Here is a 20,916-nt window from a genome sequence, read left to right as displayed (position 1 = left end):
ACCATATATTTGTTTTTGTAGATCAGTTGACTGGATGGCTAGAAGTTCGGGAAGATTGTCTCCTTTTGAGTATTTGTTTGGCCATCCTATATCCACTATTATGCCCTTAGGTCCTACTCACACTAGTCTTTTGGCAAACGATGAAGATGTAATCTGATTTGTTCTGTCATTGCAGTATCAGTAACACTCTCTCTGCAGATATACGGCTCAGTTCTAGGCCCTTCCCCTTGATGTCCCTGTATATCCGTATAAACCAGACATAAGAGTGAAAGAGAAGAATTCCTGAATATATTATACTAGGACCAAGAAGGCCCCAACTCCGGTGGACATCGCAGGGACTGTGTCCCCAGAAGTAGACGACGGCAGACTTCGTAGGGAGCAACGCATGGCCTTCTGATGGTGAAAAGGAAGGTCCAGAAGTAGATGAGTGGGTTGCCAGTCCTTTGTCCTAAATAAAGCTGAAACTGAAGAGGCAGCGGGTTAAGAAATAGACTCATGAACTGTTATCCATTTGGCCGTCTCCCTAAATGTAGTAAAGAAACAAACTTAGAACAACCAGTAGTATTCTATCCTCTAAATGCTTTTGAACCTGTGCGTCACATATATTGTGTTTTTTTTTATTTATTGGTGATATTATATTGCTTGCTTTTTGTGCAATTGAATTCCTGTAGAAATAATTATGAAGCTGATATTTATGATAATTCACCTGATTTGCTTTCTAGGTGCCATCCATCCCTTTTCCTTTAATCCTTTATCAACAGTTAAATGTTGGTTTGTCAGCATGGGCTCTTTTGTCCAGGGTGACTTCAGACACAGGATCAAGAACTTGTAGGAAATGGAAAACCTTTGGATGAATGTAATGGAAGGTGGAAACACTAGTAGTCCCTTGTCTAGGACTTATTATTCTCTTGATTGCCTAGTTCAGGATGGTTAAGATGATTGGCGGAGCAATTACTTGTCTAATTGGGTTAATAACATTTCTGTGTTGTGCATAATGTCTCTGTGGAATGTATCAGAATGTGTTTTCTAAAATCCTGAAACCCTCACATGGTCAATATTCATTGGTTAGATCCAGAGGAAGATCGGAGTATGCACCAAAGGCCAGGGATCTGAAGGGATGTAGTGATGCCATTAGGATGCAATGTCTTCCTTATAATAAAGTGTTCTTGAACCAGTGAACTGGTTATGAACAAAGGGGGAGATTGTGATAAGAGTCAAAGTTACCCCATATTTCTGAGACCATGTGATTGATAGACATGGGTTTCAGGCGAGCAAGATGCATACACACAGTTAAATCTGCCCAGTGACTTCAGGAGTAGCAGAGCACCACATCCTGTTCTTTCAGCTTATTTTATATAGCATCCTGTTATTAACCACAAAGTTTGTTCCGGTCTGTTTGAGCCTGCTTTGTACTAGACAGTGTGCCTCTGTGGTTATGCAAAGTGCTAAGTTCTTATCTATGCAAAGAACTGTTTCCATGAATACCATGTAACGTGTCTATGATGCAGAAACTGCTATGCAAATGTATAAAAGTAACTTGTACCCTTTGTTCGGGGCTTCAGTCTGTTTTGTGACTGGGGTCTTAGTACTGAACTAATAAACTGCTGCTACTTTACTTCCTGTTGAACGGCTGTTATTTGCAGTACCTAGAAAAAGATCCCAAAGGGAATATTTTCTTTTACAACACCTCCACTCGACACTTAACACTTCAGCCATCTGCCAGATTTTGCTAGTTGGGGAGAAAGTACCATGGCACAATTGCAAAGCCAGTCCACATGACTGACGCAATATGATTTGATAGCATGGCGTTACTGCATGGTCTTGATCTGCATGGCTAGTCCACATGACTGATGCAATGCAAATTAACTGCATGGTCTTGATCTTCATTGCCAAAGCTCTCATCTGACTGCTAGCCCATGCACCCAGAACCTTGGTCACCATCACACACATCAGCAGAGATTTAGGGGACCATGGCTCAAGGTGTTTTGGGATGCATTGCCTAGGGGCCGTGACTAATTTGTTTTTCAGAGATTTGATTTTGCTGGACAGTGTTCTCCTGCAGCATGGGGTTTGGTGCTCTTGCTGGTGTCATCTGGAGCAACTTGCTCTTCGGATACCTATTTGCAGGACACTTGCTGCTCTTGCTGCTCTCTGCACACACTGTTGATTTGTGAGGGTTGGTTGTTGGATGGATTGTCCTGCCTTTAAGCAGGAGGTTGGCCTACAGCACTATTGTTCCCTAAGAATGCTACAATTCTACGACATATTTACCCATTCAAGAAGTGTTCTAAGATTGGGCCACTTCAGTCTGCTGCTGGAATGGGATGGCATTTCTAAATCCCACCTGTTTACTACTTTTTAAAGAACAACTGTGAATGTAAAAATATATGCATATCAGGAGAATGAATGAAGCTAGAACCTTTACCCCAATTTATTTATTTTGCACACAAAGAAAGCTATAGTGGGCTTGTTTGTTTGTTTGAATGGTGGAGCTTTCAAAAAATGTGATACCATTCTTCCTGCAGCCTGAAATGGTACAGTCCAGAATAAATTCCAGATTGAGCATTTGATGGACATAAAGATCTTATCACTGGAACAGTAACAGGCAATATAAATTTCTACACGCTCTGTGAAGCAAAGAACAAGTTGAATTCTACATAAATTATAAAAGCGATCTGAAATGTGTATAGGTCAGTGCCTCAATCAGGACAAATCAGTGACAAATAAGTCAATGGACTAGAAGACTGCTTGATGTAAATTAGTGGAGCTCGGTTGAGAGCAGAAGGGGATACACTGATTTGTCTGAGTGGCAGATCTAGAATTTTTAACCTGGTAATTTTTCATTTTTTAAAAACAGTCAAGAGTGTTAAACTAAGCTCTTGTCCCATCCAGAGTCGGACCCAAGAGGCTGAGACGTTGGTGCAAGTAAATCTTGTTTTATTAGAGTAATGGATACATCAAAAGCAGTGCACTTCATAGAGTTCCTACAATAACTCACTATAATTCCCTAACAACACTTTAGACCTGCTCTGCAACGTAAAAGAGAGTTGACGCAACACCCCCCTCCCAACTCAGCAGACTTATATAGGGGACGTTTTGGAGCGCAATCTCTCACTCCTTCGTACCCCCGCCCTCTGACCAGTACGTTTTTCCCACCGTCGAGAGCGAGGTGAAGGGGGGCGAACTTCCAGGGGCTCATCTGACAAAACAGGGTCCTTATCAACAGACAGGGAAGTAGAAGGCGGGGAAGCCTCAGACATCTCTAAGTTATGGGTGGACAAAGGGGGAGTTACTGCTCTTTCACAACTTGGCAAAGGAGGAGTTACTGCTCTTTCGGAATCCTCCCCTAACGGCTCCGAGAGGGCGTTTGGAGGCTGAGCACTATCTTGAAAGGGATTCACCTGTGGGAATTGGCGGAGCATCTAACACACTCCCTTCCTCCAAGGCTGGAAAAGACACAACAACCACTGGACCTTCCGCGCCTTCTGGCCGTGGAGGTGCCTGCAATTCATGCCTTCCCCCTCCCTGCTCGTCGAGAGAGAGCAGAGGCTCGACATCATCCCCTTCTCCATGCCTTAACTCTTCCCTCCCCCGAGGTCTGGGTTTTGCAGGATAGGCTTCATGGAAGTCTCTCACCAAGTCTGGTGCGTGCACATCTTCCACTGCTTCCCACGAACGTTTTGATGGACCGTATCCCTTCCAATGAATGAGATATTGGAGGCACCTGCATCTCTTCCTCACATCCAGTATCTCCTGTACTTCGTATTCTTCCTCCCCCTCAATTAAAACCGGTGGCACTGGCTCGACCCACGGGCGATGCGGGTCAGGAGGAGAGTCTTTCATCAGTACTGCCCGATGAAAAACGGGATGCATTTTGAAAGTGACAGGGAGCTTAAGTCTATAAGCCACGGGATTTATTTGTGCCTCCACTTCGAAAGGTCCTATATGCCTGTCCTGCAACTTGCGGCACCGGCCAGGCATAGATAGATAACGTGTAGACACCCAAACTTGGTCTCCCACTTGAATGAGGGGCCCCTCTTGATGATGCTGATCAGCGGCTCTCTTTTAATCCATTTTAGCATGCTCCAACTGCTCCTGAAGTAACTGCTGCATAGCGTGAAGTACTTGCATGTAATCCTCCACAGCAGGAACGGAGAGAGTGTCCTGTGGGGCAGGGAACGCCTTGGGGTGGTAGCCGAAGTTGGCAAAGAACGGGGTCTGTTGTGTGTTCGAATGCACCACATTATTGTAGGCAAACTCTGCTAAAGGCAAATAAGACAACCAATTGTCCTGCTGATAACCCACATAAAAGCGTAAATACTGTTCCAAAACCGTGTTTAGTCTCTCAGTTTGCCCATCCGTTTGAGGATGATGAGCAGATGACAGTCTTAATTCACTTTGTAGTAACTTGCACAGGGCTTGCCAAAAACGCGCAGTAAATTGCGTTCCTCTGTCGGAGACCAGACTATCTGGTAGTCCGCGTAACCTGTACACATGTTGGATGTATAGCTTGGCTGTGTCTTGAGCGTTTGGAAGTCCAGCGCATGGAATGAAGTGAGCCATTTTTGAAAAGGCATCGACCACCACCAAAACGGTGGTTTTTCCCTGAGAAGTGGGGAGATCTGTAATAAAGTCCATAGCGATCATTCTCCCTGGAGCAGAAGGAGTAGGAAGGGGCTCCAACAAACCTACTGGCTTCTCGGTGGCATGTTTTGCTCTCATGCACGTAGGGCAGGAATGGACCTAATGCTCTATGTCCTTCCTCACCTTGGGCCACCAGAAGTCCCGGGTGACGACTTGGATAGTTTTGAAGACCCCAAAGTGTCCTGCCGTGGGGGAATCAAGGCATTGACATAGCACTCTGGCTTCACGTCTCCTGGGGGCATGTAAATCGCCTCCTGATGGTGCAATATATCTCCCTTCCACATTAATTCCTTCTGTTCTGTCTCATCCAGTGTGGTCGCTCCAGCCCGCTGCACCTGGGTGAAAGGGTCCTGTTTTTGCACCTCCTTCACCTCATTCTCCCAAGAGTCTTGACACGCCCCAACTACCCCCTTCTCAGGAGGAATCACAAACTGTAAGGGTTGTGGGGTGGGGTTCCCCAAAAATTCAGGCTTCCTGGACAAGGCATCAGCCCTCTTATTTTTTGCTTGGGAGATGTAATGGACCTTGAAATGAAACCATGCGAAAAACTGGGCCCAGCACACTTGTCGCTGATTGAGTTTACGAGCGGTGTGTAGACTCTCTAGATTACGATGGTCCGTGTGCACCTCGATTTCATGCTGCGCCCCTTCTAAGCCCCCCTCCAAGCTTCAAAAGCATCCCAGATGGCTAATAGCTCTTTCTCCCACACCGTGTAGTTTTGTTCTGAATCTGTCAACTTTCTTGAGAAATACGCACAAGGCTTCAACCCCTCTCCCTTCTGCGATGGTTGCAAAAGAACTCCTCCGATCACCACATCCGATGCATCAGTCTCTACCACAAAAGGGAGTGCGGGGTCTGCGTGTTGTAAAATTGGCTCTGTTGCAAATCTCCGTTTCAAGCTCTCTAACGCCTCCTGAGCGGCTTCCATCCAACGGAAAGGTCCTGAGCCCTTCAGGCAGTCCGTAAGCGGTGCAGTCTGCTTGGAGTAGTTGGCTATAAACCGATGGTAGTAATTTGCGAACCCCAGAAAGTGCTGCAAATCTTTCTTTGTCTTGGGGGGTTGCCACATGAGAACACAACAAACCTTCTCCAGATCCATTTCTACCCCAGCCGGGGAGACACGGTACCCCAAAAAGTCAAGAGGGGTCAGGTCAAACCCACATTTTTCCAGCTTAGTGTACAGGCGGTGCTCTCTCAACTTCTGTAGCACCACGTGCACATGTGCGTCATGTTCTTCGGGGGTGTCCGAGCACCAAGATATCGTCGAGATACACAATCATAAAATGGTCCACAAAGTCCCTGAAGATGTCATTCATGAAATTTTGGAACACTCCAGGCCCGCCCGACAATCCAAATGGCATTACTAAGCACTGAAACTGACCGTAACGGGTATTAAAAGCGGTCTTCCATTCATCCCCTTACTTTATTCGCACCAAATTGTAAGCGCCCCTCAGGTCTAATTTTGTGTAAATTTTCACGGATCGCAGTCGCTCCAGCATCTCCGTGATGAGTGGCAAGGGGTAGCTGTTGGGGATTGTTAGCTGGTTGAGAGCCCGGTAATCATTACACGGGCGGAGCTCCCCCCCTTTTTCTTGACAAATAGCTGTGGTGCCGTGGCTGGGGACTGCGAAGGGTGAATGAAGCCTTTCTTCAAATTGGGTCCAGAAACTCTCTTAGTGCAGCTAGCTCCGGCTCGGAGAGAGAGTAGATTCGCCCAGTGGGTAGGCGTGCCCCTGGCAAGTCAATTGAACAATCATAGGGCCGGTGAGGAGGGAGTTGATCTGCTTCCTTTTTGTCAAAAACATCCCGGTAGTCAGGCAAGGTTATTTCCCCGAGTCCAAGCACTCCTGCCAAAACCTCCAGCTCCCCCACCGGCTGGCAATGTTGGTGGCAATACTTGGAGGTAAACACCACCACGACTTCATCCCAGAATATGGTGGGGGGGTGTCGTACCAACCAAGGCATACCCAGCACCACTGGGAACCGGGGCAAGGAAGCCACATAGAATGACAGGTCTTCTCGATGCCCAGGGACCCACACCAACAAACCCTCAGTGGCCCTGGTTACCCCTCCTGACTTCAGGGGTCGGCCGTCTATAATTTCCACTGCCAACGGCTGACTCAGTTTGTGCGTGGGGATCGTGTCCATGAAACAAGAGGAGGCTCTGCTGTCAATCATAGCTTTGGCTAGGAAACTCTTGCCTGAGGGTAGGGTTATGGTAATGGGTAACAGGAGTGCCCCTTGAGATGGAAGGGGTCATGGCGGAGGCTCAGAATTTGAAGCACCCCCCAACTCTCTGGCCTCTATGAGAGCTGGGATGTGGAGTTTTCCGACGGCTGGGGTTTTCCGATCTTGGCTGGACAATTTCAGGCTAGGTGGCCAGATCGCCCACAATACAGACACAGTCCTTCCCTACGGCGCCTCTCCCATTCCTCTTCTGTCAAGCGCGGTCTGGCCCCCCCCAATTTGCATGGGCTCCTCTCCCACGAGAGTCGGGACGCTCATGCTGGGAATGGGGCATGCGCGAGGTAGCAGGGCAGCAACCGGAGCCTGAGAAGATTCCATCCTTCGTTCCAGCTTCCTCCCCTCCAGGCGGCTGTCGATTTGCAAACACAGTTGGATTAAGCCTCGTAGGGTGTCGGGAAAACTTCAGAGTTAAGTCCACTTCGATAAAAATACATCAAGGGTGGGTCATTGTACTTTGTTTCTTGAGACAAAACGCAAAAAGCATTGGTATATGTTCCCACAGAGCCCCTGCCCTGTCTTAGAGTTCCCAGCCGGTGGGCCACTGTCTCCTTCCTCTGGGGGTCTCAGAACATCTCCCCCATCGCGTTCTTAAAAGCATCAAACTGCCGCAGTACCGGATCACTGCGAATCAAGTATGGGGTGGCCCATTTGGCCGCTTCGCCTTCTAACAGGCTGATGATGAATGCCACCTTCACATCATCCGTCGGAAACTCTGCTTGGTGCACCTGGATGTACAACTCACACTGGGCTAGAAACGTGACAAACTGTTCACTTTGGCCCCCGTACCGAATAGGGAGTCGCACCGGGGACTTTACAAGAACTGGCGCTGCTCTTGGCTGTGCAGTTGAACTTGGGCAATGAAGGCTCTTCTTGGCTTGCAAGGCTTGCGTGGTGCCTCGGAGGTTCTGGATCTCTGCATACAAGGTTTCCATGGTTATTGCTATTCCCCCTGCTGCTCTGTTCTGATCCATGTCATCCGTCATGGGAACAGATTCGAGTAGGGATGGTGGTTGCATCAATCTGTCCCGTCCAGAGTCGGACCCAAGAGGCTGAGACGGTGGTGCAAGTAAATCTTGTTTTATTAGAGTAATGGATACATCAAAAGCAGTGCACTTCATAGAGTTCCTACAATAACTCACTATAATTCCCTAACAACACTTTAGACCTGCTCTGCAACATAAAAGAGAGTTGACGCAACACCCCCCTCCCAACTCAGCAGACTTATATAGGGGACGTTTTGGAGCGCAATCTCTCACTCCTTCGTACCCCCGCCCTCTGACCAGTACGTTTTTCCCACCGTCGAGAGCGAGGTGAAGGGGGGCGAACTTCCAGGGGCTCATCTGACAAAACAGGGTCCTTATCAACAGACAGGGAAGTAGAAGGCGGGGAAGCCTCAGACATCTCTAAGTTACGGGTGGACAAAGGGGGAGTTACTGCTCTTTCACAACTTGGCAAAGGAGGAGTTACTGCTCTTTCGGAATCCTCCCCTAACGGCTCCGAGAGGGCGTTTGGAGGCTGAGCACTATCTTGAAAGGGGGAGGGTTCACCTGTGGGAATTGGCGGAGCATCTAACACACTCCCTTCCTCCAAGGCTGGAAAAGACACAACAACTGCTGGACCTTCCGCGCCTTCTGGCCGTGGAGGCGCCTGCAATTCATGCCTTCCCCCTCCCTGCTCATCGAGAGAGAGCGGAGGCTCGACAGCTCTGCAGCATTGCAAAGCCATGGGACATCATCGGCACATGTAATTAAAGAGAACGAGAAGATATGTGTTAAACACCAATGGGCTCCAGTAGCTCCAAACTGTCTGAACCAAAGAAATTTAATGCAATTAACCTGGCAATTCACTTTTTCGCAACTAGCACGCTGCAGACTTTAATTTCCATACATTTACTTGGCACTGGGCCATGCAAGGAAATGGAGCAGCATGTTCTTTGCAGCCAAAAGCACCATAACTGCATTGCCTGGAAACTTCGTTAGGGTTAGGGCTAGGGTTAGAAAACTTCATTATTAATGTAAAAAGGACTTACATGTACCATGACCCTAAACACTTTACAATGCAGGGAATCCTTGCGCTGGAACTGCACAGTTATAGTGCAGAGATGCTGGTGTCAAACAGCCACTGGCTGGATTCCTGGATGGCTCACCTCCTCTGTAAACAGAGTCTCTACAAATGGTGCAGAGGCTAGGACAAATCCAAGAAGGGGTATCACACACTGTCCTGGACAGATTAATTTGGGAAGAGGACATGGGTGCCTGCGGGAATTTGTCTGGCAGTGGGAGTAATACTTCAAACGAACAAACAGACATAACTACGTCAAAGAACACACCAGTATTTCTAGCAGAGCTGGTGACTGACCACTGGCAAGGCCTGGGTAGACTTTGCCTCTGAGAAAGGGGGCTATCCCTCCAGAGTTTTTCAATCAGTAGACCTGCTAGCCATCTATGAGTAGACCTGGCATTCAGATGTCTTTCCATTCATTGCTGAAGCCCTCAGTTTTCCCCCTGGCTCATTTTACCCCTTCCAGCCCTCAATTAATTGCACTGCTGATACAATCAACTTCACAGCAGCCTCGTCACTGCATCTCCCTAAAAGAACCAAGCATACCAGGATAACAACACTGGACTACTCTCATACACTACTCCAACTTGTATAGCAACACTGGGCTACTTTGCAGAGCTGGCCTAACCCACAATCTCTCAGCCACAGCCTTGCTCACTGCAATATTGATATAATTACAATGGATTTTATCTGCATTGGTCTTGGCATAGTAATTTTTGTGTGGTTTTTTTTTAATCTAACAAACAAGGGGAGGGAGGAATCACTCTTTTTTTCTTTTTTTTTGGTCAAATAAGACCTGAATTAGAAAGGTTATGGTTTCCTGTCTTTGTTGCTACCTTTTCTTCTTGGGTTGACCCTACTGCTCACCAACAGCTGCTCTAAAATCCTGGATACCTGAAGAGTTGTTTATTGAGCAATAATCACCTCTTCACCAAGGAAGAGGCACGAAAAGGCTTTAAAAACATACCAAGAAACTCCTATCATCACTAGAGTCTAGACCAGCATTTCTCAACTGATGGGGCACCCCACTAGGGGGGGTGTATGAAGATCTCTGGTGGGGAGCATGAGCATTTCCCAAAAATATGTACAATGTAAGTAACATTTGAATAAACTTTTTTAAAAATTATAAGTAATTTGATTCGCTTTTATTACTAAGCCCAAAATTTTATTTATAATTAAAAGTCAAACTATTTCAATCCTTTCAAAAATTAAAATAAAATAATTAGGGAAGCCAGGTTTGAAAGGGTGTGGGGAAGATTTTTATGTTAGCTAAAGGGAGCATGGGTTAAAAAAAGGTTGAGAAACACTGGTCTAGACCAGGGTTCCCAAACTTTTTCCCCACTGACCACTTGAAAATTGTGAGTCTTGGCAGATCACTTAATGAGTTTTCTGCCTGTGGTAGCAATTGTAGTGTACTATGCTAGATGTTGTATGATTTCTGATTGCATTGTATTTTATTGCTTTTTCATTTATTGTACATTTTATCCTATTCCATAGAATTCAAATTCAATATAAGAAATAAGAGAAACAATTAAAATATAATTAAAAATCAATATGAATATTGACTGCAATGAATGTGCTTTCTCCTGTCTTCATCCACAAATCCACAGACACACCACGGACCACCTGAATGAGGCTCATGAACCACTGGTTGTCCACAGACTACAATTTGAGAAGCCCTGATTGAGACAATTGGTGTTTCACTGGAGCCTTCACTTTGTCCAATTGGATAGATCTGCTTTACTAAATGTCTGTCACTGTTATAAGTTCATTCATTGGCTAAGATCACTGAAAGGTGGGAGCAGGCTAGATTTTTACAAAACAAATGAGGGAAATAGTAGCTGCACCTTTTGCTTCTTATCCCAGGCTCTACAAAATGCTAGAACCATTTTTTTAAAAAAATAAAACATAGGAATCTGGGGGTTGCAACCAGGGGTGTAGTTATCCCATGTCTCGGGGCTCTTAGACCCTTTACATTTTTGGGAGCAGGGTCCCTATATCTTCAGTGTCCTACAAAGCAATCAGCATGAAAGGGGAATATGCTAGTCACTGACAAGAGTTTTCTAACTTGCTTGCTTTTCCTTGCCTGGTAATTGGAGCCAATCAGAGAGAAAGGAGATAAGTCAGCCACTGAGAAGACTCTTTTCAGTAGCTAACACTCTCCCGTTTAATGCTGATTGGCTCCTTGTTGTGGGGGAAGGCATTAACAAGAACCTCATTCTCAACCCAGCAGCAAAAGAAAAAAAGGGACGGCATGTGACTGTGACTTTCACGAAGGGACCCAGCACTTCTGAATTTATTACTACATGACTGATCCAGCTAGGCAACTGCATACACACACACAGGAGAATTCCATGGCAGGAGTGGGGGAGGAAGGAGTCACAAACTTCAGACCGGGGGTCAGAAATGATAGATAAGATTCTCCAATGTTCAATGATAAAACATTCTCCATCTGTTTTAGCCTTTGCTATCTGACTGAAGATTATGTTTGAAGCATGGCCACTGGATTGGGCTGGTGGGAGTTGTAGTTCAAAAAAGTAACTTTTCCAAGCTCTGGTTTGAACACATTGGGCACACCATGATGTAATAAATTTGCATGTCTGACAAGCAAAGAAGATGTGACTTTGCCACATAGTTTGGTGTTGTGTAGCTCAGTTTTCTTTCACAAATAGCCTGCGTGGGCAGACCCAAGCTGGGTTGCAACCATGGTATGGAGGAAAGGAGGGGCTATAACAATTTAGTCTCTGTAACCACAGTCAGAATCCCCCTGCCCCTGGTGCACCTGCCATTTGCAATGGAATAAAAGCCCTCAATGATACCAACAGGAACTTTCCTCCCATTTCAAGTAGAAAGTACAAGGGGCCAATTCCAATTAAGACCATGGCAGGGACAAAGGATTACAAGTCCCTCCCCCACGCCGTGGTCCCATTGGACTCCCTCAACAGCACCACGGTCCCAGGGAGTTGGCCCTCCTTTCTTTTCTTTACTGCTCTTCCACTGTATGGAAACTCTTTCTGCACTGGTAGCATCCTTCAGTCCCATACCTATTTACTCTCAACATGTAAAGCTGCTTTATACCAAATGGGACCCTTGGTCTCCCATTTAGCTTAGCACTGTCTACTTCAACTAGCAGTGGCTCTCGAAGGTCTCAGCCAGACGACTCTCCCTCAGCCTTGCTACCAAAGAGTCTAATGTTGCTGGAGACTGGACCTGGGACTTCCTGTACACAAACCATGTGATCTAGCACGGAGCTGTGGGCCCTTCTTTGAATTCAGGATTGTGCAGCACATTGTGAACATGCAATGGCAATCGTGCAAATACATCCACAATCATGACTAGCTTACAACAATTTTCAGTAGCTTATTTCACCACACTTACTTATGGCACCTAAAAGGAGGAAGGGGGGGAACAAACTTTTGAAAAGCTTTTCTGCTTGGTGAGCTGGAGGCAGTTCTTATTCACCATAGGTGACCAGGTAAATGGCTGCTCTTATAAACCTGCACAGTGTCCAGAGACTGTGGCACTGTAGAGCACTGGCATATTAAAGATAAATAAAAATGACAGTGGCCACACGTGGAGGTGCTAATATTGTCTCCTCAGTCTCACACTAACTCTGAATGCAAGTGCAAACACACTTGTGTGACCGGGGTGGGTGGGAATGAGGGGGTAGCTGTTTTTCCTTTCATCTCCTCCACACCTGAATTGCTGGTGGAGGATTGAAAGAACTAAACAGCATCAAGCTTATTGGTCTATTTTCCCTGAGAAGCAAAGAACCAGGGTGGGAAATATGGGGCAAGGAATACTTCCACAATCTGCTTAATGGTGAGCACAGGGGCACGGAATCTATATCAAGGAGGCAGAAAACATTAGTTCTTTCTCCCAATATCTGAAAGGCAATTAATTATACATGTCATGTCAAATCTCCTTTTAACAGAGTGCCCCTCAGTTTAACAGCACAGCTGGCGATTAAATCCACCCTCTCCTCTATAGAAAAGCCCTTTGCTCTGCTGAGGCAGATGGCTTGGGAAGCCACTCCTATTCACATCCCAGCCATTCAGGCTGCTGTACCCAGCGCAAAGCTAGCCTGTGTGTTAATTCTGATCTGGCACATGATGGGCTGGCTGCCTATGAGTGTCATGTCTTCTCAGCAGGAGAGAAGGAAGACAAGGAAACAAAGAACTGCAGAGAGAGAAAGTTGAAGACCAGGGTTCCATTCCATGAACATGGGAGATGGAGCACATGGCAACTTGTTTGGCACCAAGGACCACAATGGATGACGACTGCTGTGTTGACAGCTATGGCTGGCATGCATATTTTAGCTACATATAATTTTGGCAGACATTTGAAGGCTGGATCAACACGGAGACATTTTTGTTATACACTTAAATATGTACATTTTAATCCCATGGTTTTAAAATACCACTGATCTGAATGCAAGGGTTTGTTTACACAGCCAACACTGAATAGCATCAGCCCATTGGAAAGCAACACCATTTAATAAATTAATGTCATGGCTTCACCCCTACAGCGGCTCAGAAAAGCAATGAGTGGGCCCTGTTGCTGCTATTTTACATCAGGCAAGGGTGACGCCCATTTAAGAGCAACAGTGTGAAGAAATGTCAGTGCCAATTCACAGAGGTAATGCCCTCTCAGCAAATTCTTTTCGGGCTTCTGGACCCAAGTTACTAGAACTACATCTTCAGTTAAAGGAGACCAGAGAGCAGCTACAGAAAACCCATCAGTCCTACAGCTGAGACCTGCCTCTTTCCTCACTGGATATGCTGAATGCAGCTGCCTAGGTTTATTATTATTATTATTATTAATTTATTATTATTATTATTATTATTAATTTATTATTATTATTATTATTATTATTATTATTATTATTATTATTATTATTATTAGGTGCAGCCACAAGCCCAATTTGACACTTGTGCAAAAAAGAAGAGGCTCTGTCACAGAGTGGTGAGTGTGGAAAACTGGATATATAGAAATAAAAGAGGGAAATTCCTTATACCTTGTATGGAATAACAGCTGTAGAAACAAAAGAACAGTTGTGGAGGGGTTTGCACAGTTCATAAACCAGCCCCATGTATGACTGTGAATGTCTATAGACAAGAGAGCAGGAAAGGCATGCCATTTACAGAAAGAAAAAAAATGTTGCATGATACAGGCTCCTCAGATTTAAAATAATGTATTTATATTAATGAACTATTTCTCGCTTACTCTCTGCAGTTTATTTAGAGGGAGAGGGGAGAGATTAAGAGGTATGAAGTCTGTCATAATGGGATTGTATTTGTAAATTCTAGAATTCTAGGTGGAAAGAAAGAAAGAAAGAAAGAAAGAAAGAAAGAAAGAAAGAAAGAAAGAAAGAAAGAAAGAAAGAAAGAAAGAAAGAAACCTATACATTTGCTGAGTTACAGAAGGGAGGACAAGATTCTTACAGCCCACACAGACACGCCCCCTCCGTTCCCAAAACCGTGTCTCCATTAAAGCAGCCTTCATTTAAATGCTAGGGTGTGAACAGCAATCCAAACCTGTACGCAAATGAGTCAGCGAGTCTTTATTTGGGAGATCATTTTTGCTGAAACACAAAAGGCTGCACCAGACAACTGCACTGGCAAAGGGTTTTTGTACCATTTACCTGCGGCAGCTTACGCGTGGAGCGTTTTGCATAATTTTTCTCTTACTTGAAAAGGCTTTGTTCTCCGCTGCCTTGCTGCGGCTATGACCCCCCTGTCTGAAGCATCGCTTTCCTCATAGCTGATTATTTTAATACAATTTTTTTAAATGGGAAAGCGGATGCATCTTTACACCTGCTTCAGTTTGCTCATTATTTTGCGCGTCCCCATTTTTGCTCCCCACACAGTGTTGCTTCTCTAGACTCGCAGATCAATTTACTGTAGCTTACGAGTAGAGTTACATTCTTAAGGGCTTTTGTGTCTGAAGCTCACTCAAAGGGATGCTCGATATCCTAGAAACAACAAAAAAAACTAAGCTCTCCCTCTGTTTTCAGACTCTCCCAGTTGCGGGGGCGCCAAAGGGGGGCGGGGGGAAGCCCCCCAAACAAGGAGCTCACCCCCACCTAGTATATTTTGCCCACCTAGAAATATACTTTGCCCCTTCTGCCCCCCCTCCCGATTTTTTTTTCTGGTGCCGTTGCTGCTGCTCACCTCCTTCCACCCCTCCCAATGTTCTTGAAATTTCCACCCTTAAACAAAAGAAGAAGGTTGAGATAAAGAAGGTGTTGCATGATCGCGCCTCCATTCGAGGGGGGAAGGGACCAAATTTTAAATGGCATATGTTGGTTTTCAAGCCACTGGTGAAAACCCATCTTGGTGGAGATGCAGCACCTTAACAAACCTGCTCCCATTTCATCGGTATTCAACAGCTGTAAGATGGCAGGGCCAGCTGCATCTTTTATTCTTCCCTATGTTCTTCTGTTTACAACTAGACAGACACACATAAACAACCACCTCCATCCCCCAAGCACAAGGCATTTCCCCTGGCTTAGAAGGGAGAAAAAAACAGCCCCTGCTAGCTTGGACTGCTTGGATTTGAATTACCATCCTGCCTAAGACGAACCCTTAACAGCTTTCTGCTTTACAGCTTTCCAGTTTATCCAATAAAGCTTGATGACATTGTATATGTGTGTGTCATGCCATTGCCACAAAGGAAACTGACATCAGTCCACTAATGACCAGGTCCACCTGCAGAAGTTATCAGCTGGTGTATAAAGATATATATGTGCTATTTGCCTTTGTCACACTTTTAAGAGTCTGTATAAAGACAACCCACTAAAAATCTAATAAAGACCTTCCATAAAGCGATCTCTGCAGATCGGCAGAATATGTGGCTAAGCAGATCTTCATGGGGTCTCAACGCTAAGTGGGGCTGGCAAACAGACGGAGGGGGTACTCGTCTGGATTTCTGCCAGGCGAGGGTGAGGAAGCTGACAGCACCCGGATCTGGAGCCTAGAAGGATGGATGCCCCCCGAGGAAGACTGCATCTGAACACCTGTGAAAAACAGGAAGACCTTACCTCCTCCTCCTCCTGCTGCTGCTGAACCAACAGCCCGTAGAGAAGCCGCAGACAAAACCCGCTGCCACCGCAGTCACGGAGTGCACCCACCGCCTGGTAGCAGCAGCCTGCCTGTGCGCCGCTGCCAGTTTCCGAGCCACGCCCCTCCCCTGAGCCAGCTGCAGCCCGCCCCTTTCCACTTTAGTCACCGCCCAGCTCCTTACAGCGCGGCTCCGACTGCTGTCCCACCTCTCACCAATCTACTAAGCAGCCTCCACCCAGGGTGGGTCCTGGCATGGGAGAAGCCCAGCAAGCAGTGTGTGGTTTTGAATGTGCGCGGAAGAGTTATGAGAAGAGGGGTGCGAAATGGCCGGGGTTATTGGGAGATGGGGAGCTTCAGCTTAGTGCCTATTCGCAGGTGGTGGTGGCGGCGGCGGCGGCGGCAGCGGCTGCTCCTTTGATGCAAAGACAAAAGGGGAGCGGGATTTCTCCCGACACTCTTTCTCCATCCTTCCAGTTTACTGTGCGCCCTCTCAAAATTTTCTAAAGCGAACAATCAAAAGACGACCTGTCTTTAGATCGAAACATATTTGTGAATTGCATTAGGCGAATTAACTGGAGCAGTAATGCCTGTAAAGGATCCTACTTTAAGAGAAGTAGCTGGATATACTACTAGTAGTAGCAACATTAAATGCAAATGTACTGCCTTCAAGTCGATTCCGACTTATGGCGACCCTATGAATAGGGTTTTCATGAGCCTGAGAGGCAGTGACAATCCTTCCAACAAGATTGGTCAGACAGTACCATTATCACCATATTACAGAGACTGGTTTGGTTGAGGTTGTCTGCAGCAATCCTATGTTTGTATAATTAGAAATAAGTCTTATAATGTTCTGTAGAGAATAGTCAGGTAAGTATACATAGGATTGATGTCCATGTGGTAGTCCTGTCCCCATGAAGTTTGTGTAAAGAAATCATGATAAATGCTCAATAAAGAGGTTGTCTGGAAGCGACCTAAGTGGATTTGCTGCTCTTGAGCAAAGATTTCCAAATGAAGAGGGGGGAGGGGAATGCACCAGCAAGTGCGAGATAATAATTGCTTCAGGCACATTTTCTTAAAATCTCCAATTAAATAAATCAGAATGAATGCTCAATAAACAGTCTCCTAGCTAAGATGCTCAGTAGGCTTTTAATGCAAATGGAAATCCTTCACTGGCCAAAATGCTCATTCACATTACAGATGCCGCATTTTCTCTGCTACATTAATCATGGCCCCAGAAATAGCTTATGAAAGTGTCAAAAGCAATTTAATCTTCAGAAATCTTTCAGGCAGCATTCAACTAAAATAATTGCAGGAATGGAACAACTTCCGCTTGCACAATTGGACCTTCCCTCTTCTACCCCTATGTCATCCCCAAATCTTTTCTGGAGGGTTGGGGGGGAAATCCAGAACATATTTCGAGGGTGCATGAGGGTAGGAGAGGGTGAGAACATTACAGTGCACAAGGAGAAATCCTTTAATATATTTTTAAGACCCTTAATATCTCTTACAAGGTGTCTGGCAAGCACTCCAGGCTCCAAGCTTGATGTCTCAACTCTCCCATAGTTTTCTAAGCAATGTTCACAAGGAGGAATTTGAATGTGTCAAGAGGGCTGCATATCTCAGCTTTATCACACTTCCTAGTTGTTAAGAAAGTGCTATTTAGCAAAAAAGCATCACACACAGTAAGCAGTGCTATGATGAACCATCTGGAACTGCCGAGCAGCTAAGATGCCACATGGATACTGTGCAGACCAGGGGTGCCAATATTAAAACTACTGTAGAATTACAAATATTTCCTAGCTTTTAAAAATGTATTTGAAGCATTTAGTACAGTCAAGTTACATATGGAAAGAAAAACATTTGAAATATTCTATACATTTAAAAAAAATAAACCTTGATCTTAAATATATATATATATATATTGTCCGATATTATTTTTAAAAATTCAATGAAAGTGCCAGATCTTTAACAATGGTTAGGCTTTCAACTCCTTGTGTACCTCCTCACCCCCACCCACAGGATATACTGAACATGAGGAAGGAGATGACACTGGCCCCACCTTCAGCAACCTTTGTACATTCAGCAGAAGGTGTGAAAGGGGCCTTTACACATTTACAGCTGTACACACAGGGGCTGCTTTCACACTGCACTTTATTGCATTATTCTGATGATTTCTTACCTGGTAATTTGCGCATTATATTTGAGCTGTTACACAACATACCAGGTAGCTCCGGAATTCTGGTGGAATGTAGTGCAAGTGTAGCGCTAATTTCCACAATAAATGATACCAGAAATAATCCGTTAGCAAGGCTGGGAACCTGGAAGATCACGGGAGTTTTTCACTAGCTGCTGCCGCTCATGTGACAGGCATCCCAGCATGCAGTGTGTTCCCGCCCTTTAGTTGTGCAGGTTGTTGTTGTGTTTTTTTGCCTGACGACTGTTGTACCGGTATTCTGGCATTGGTGCAGATAGCAGCAGCATTTCCCACACACACCCGTCTTGATACAACTAAAACAATTTAAAAAGTCAGATCCTAAAGGGAGAGGGCTTGCATGGCGACGGGACAAGATCTTAGACCTCCTACACAGTGGGGAACAGTGTGCATGGGTGAGGGACGAAAACAAGCTGTGTGAAAGACAGTTGAGCGAAATGCCGCTATATCCGCTGAAAAAGTACTGTTCCTTATCTCAAGAGGTACTGCAGTGTGAAAGGGATTTTAGAAATCGGGACAGAAGCGCTACCTTTTTAATCCATTAAACTAGCACTGTTAGCCCCATATGTGAAAGCAGCCTGGATCTTCCATGTGCCTGAGAAATGAATTAGCCAGTCATTCTACTTCTAGAGTAGACTTTTTTGGCCTCCCATTTTCTTTGCAACCATTATCCTGGCTGCTGCAGGAAGGGTTCATACTAAGGTATGATTCCCTTATTTCACACATTTTTCAAAAATTAATAGGAATCATTTTTTTCTAGTAATCTGGGAAGCCTATGTTCAATACTCAACTATTTTTCACACAATAAGGCTGGATTTTGATGCAGTGTAATTAAATGTGCAAAAAGTGATCATTATACATCTAACATGTTATATGGTGTGTGCCATGTCTGCGATCCTATACATACCCAGGACAGGAATAAGTCCCATTAAATTCAATGGGACTTACTTCAGAGTAGCAATGCCTAGTGCACTGTGATAAATACTTCCTGAATTTTGACAGTGAAGGGCATCATCTTATACAACTGAATTCTGCTAATTTCAGAGTCACTAAAAACAGGGGAGAAGTATATGAAAACAGCTACTGGCTCTGCAGTTAATTCGTCTTCATCAAGCACTACCCTTTTCTTTAAATATTGCTGAGGAGGGGCAGATCAATCAGGCTTGAAAGAGGGTTCAAAAAGAGATGACCCCAGAGGAACCCAGATGCTATGCAACTTCTGTTAAAGTACAGTCTTGCCCAGCAACAGAAAAGACAGATACAAAGGGGCCAGAATCACTCCACATAGCAAGTAATAGTTTTGCAGCTTAAAAACCAACAGTGTCATTGTTGCCCATGTTTTTGCTACTACATCCCCCTTCAATTCAATAAAGTGGCATTTAATTCCAAAGAAAGCTTATGCTACAACTAAGCTTTTATGTCTTTAAGAACCAAACTTGATGTGATGAAAGCAGCCCTGTTTGTTTATTCATAAGTCTGTCCCAGGGGAGGGTGTAAGACTAATCTTTACACCACAGCATGTGCATGCAACAGCACTGGGAGAGTGAAGAGTTAACAACGGTAGGAGGGGCTATCTGCCTCCCAGGAGCAGCATGGGAAGAAGGACCTGTGGTTGCTGTTTGTATGATCGATAAGATGGATGGCTGTTGTTAGAGGCTCTAGGCCTCTATTGTTTCTTTTATGTTAAAATAATGTTATTTTTTAAAAAATGTGATCATTCAAATGTTACATAGCATTCTTTTAAGGAGCAGTGTCTGGTCTTACTTGAAGTCTGAGGACTCCTCTGACTTTCTACCACAGCAAAGAGCTATGCAAATTAGGGCAGATGGCCTCTTCTCTGCCTCAACTGTCCTGCACTCCTGTCAACCCAGGCACTTCTTCCCCTCCCTTTTCTATGTTTATGGGAAGGCTAAAAATAGCAAAGCATATGTCCACATATACCCCCTGAATAACATCAGCTCACCATCTGCTTTATACACTTTTCCCAGAGAGGAAACACCAGGAATTCAAAATCTATTGCCAACATCCTGGGGGTCCAGGAAGGGATATAGATCGATGGGGAGTCAAAAAAGCTAAAAATGCTGGTCAAGAAGCAGGGTGGCTAAAGGAAGAGGGACAGTAGGCTGCAGATTGGAGGCCTGAGAAAATGAGCTGGCGGAGGAGACAGAGGAGAGGTGAAGGTGGGGTGCGCCACCCCTACCACAGGATGTGGTGCCTACCTTACTGCAGGAGCCAAGCGGAAAGTAGTGGTGAGCACAAACCTCTCGGCAGGTAAAGGGACAAAAAGGAATTAGAAAGCTAAGGTGAGGTATGGAGGGCTGAAAACTGGAGGCAAGGGAGTAAAACAGGACATACTGTTCTTAGGTCTACCCAAGGCTTCTTTGGTAAAAAAAAAATAAGGTGCCTGTACTATATCTTGACAAAAGTGCTGTGGGTATCAGCACACAATGGGTGAGTACTATCACACACAAAAAGACTGGGTCTACATAGAAGCTAGATTCTGACAGTATCTCTTAAGAGCTGAGCAGAAGTGAATTCCGTTCAGTCATGGCTTCTAATGTCACTGTAGTTTTGTAACCTGGCAGCCTTAAGAGGGCATCAAGAGCAGAGAAACCCTGGCGTTTGGGGAGCTGAATTTCACATACTGAATTGAACTGGCTGGCCAGTTCTTTGCCTCAGGTTTCTAGG

General features: G+C 45.2%; 1 protein-coding gene across 19 annotated transcripts in view; it reads right to left on the bottom strand.

Annotated features, from left to right (window-relative positions):
* MAP2 (microtubule associated protein 2) overlaps nucleotides 1-16,082 on the bottom strand; it is a 468,623-nt gene extending 452,541 nt beyond the window's left edge. For 18 of the 19 annotated variants that reach the window (XM_061607844.1, XM_061607838.1, XM_061607849.1 and 15 more), the window contains exon 1: nucleotides 15,995-16,082. The gene's annotated coding sequence lies outside the window, so the exon portion shown is untranslated. The remainder of the gene's footprint in view (nucleotides 1-15,994) is intronic. The other variant, XM_061607843.1, reaches the window with a different exon arrangement.
* Between the last annotated feature and the right edge of the window lie 4,834 nt (nucleotides 16,083-20,916).

The sequence above is a fragment of the Rhineura floridana genome, chromosome 2 (genome assembly GCF_030035675.1).
Source record: "Rhineura floridana isolate rRhiFlo1 chromosome 2, rRhiFlo1.hap2, whole genome shotgun sequence".
NCBI classification, from domain to species: Eukaryota; Metazoa; Chordata; class Lepidosauria; order Squamata; family Rhineuridae; genus Rhineura; species Rhineura floridana.
This window is presented reverse-complemented; position numbering and strand designations above follow the sequence as displayed.